Raw genomic sequence first — 1,148 nt, forward strand, 5'->3', positions numbered from 1 at the left:
TTCTAATATTACTTCCATGTTCATTCCTTCTAACGGTACTTCTTTCACAACGCTTTCTTCTTCTATATCTCTTAGAGTTACATAGTCATAATCTGTAAATCTAATCGAGGGCTCTCCTTTAGAATTTATGTACATTAGATGAGCATCAAGAGTTAGACTTTCTTTTTTCTTAAAATCATCTAATTTCCAATCTAATCCCGCGTATTCTTCAGGGTTTATCTTTATAGGTTTTATTAGTTTTATTCCTTTATTACCCATTACTTCTGCTACATCATTTATCTCTAGTTTAAATCTAGTATTGCTATTGTCTGTTATTTTTTTCTAGAAATCATATACACATTAGTAGGTTTTTTCCACTTTGCATTTCTTCATATCCTTTAGTTTGTATTCCTATTTTAATATGTTTTCCAATTTTTTTTAAATTCATCATAAAGTCTGGGCTTATAAAAAATATTCCTCCATTATTTGTCATGTATACCTCAGTTAATCCTATAATTGATTTTTTTAGGTCTGACCATATGGTATCGTATATTACAATTAATATCTTTGTTCCTAAATTTTTTATAGTTAATCCTTTAATACCTATTATTATTAGTCCCATATGCATTAAGTCTTTTCTTACATTTTTTTAATTCTATTAGAGAATCTGAGTTTATAAGATTCTATTACTGATAATTGTTCTTCTCTATAGTGCATGTATAAGTGAGATTTGTAATTTGTATTATATAAGACTTTAGGGTTTAACTATCTTAATTGGTTTTGTTGAAAAATTTGTATATCCTTATCTACATCAATTATTTCACCTAACTGTTGGTTGTTATCTTCTTTAGCCCTTTTATTTAATATTCTTGATATGAAATTGTTGCCTATACTATTTCGGGAGTAGCTTGGTCTAGGTTTTTCTTGTCCTTCTCCATTTCTTGATCTAGCTAAAAGAATGTCCATTTCTTCTGCTGTTTGATTGTTTTTTCTTTTTGTTAAGTGATTTCTATTTTAGCTAATTTTTCTGTTAATTCCTCTACCCCTATTATATTTTTACTTTCTCTTTTTTCTTTAAATTTTTTGTCTATTTTGTTATTTAGTTGTAATAGTATATATATATATATATATACATATATATATATATGTATATATATATATATATATAC

The sequence above is a fragment of the Solanum pennellii genome, chromosome 8 (assembly GCF_001406875.1).
Source record: "Solanum pennellii chromosome 8, SPENNV200".
Classification (NCBI taxonomy): Eukaryota; Viridiplantae; Streptophyta; class Magnoliopsida; order Solanales; family Solanaceae; genus Solanum; species Solanum pennellii.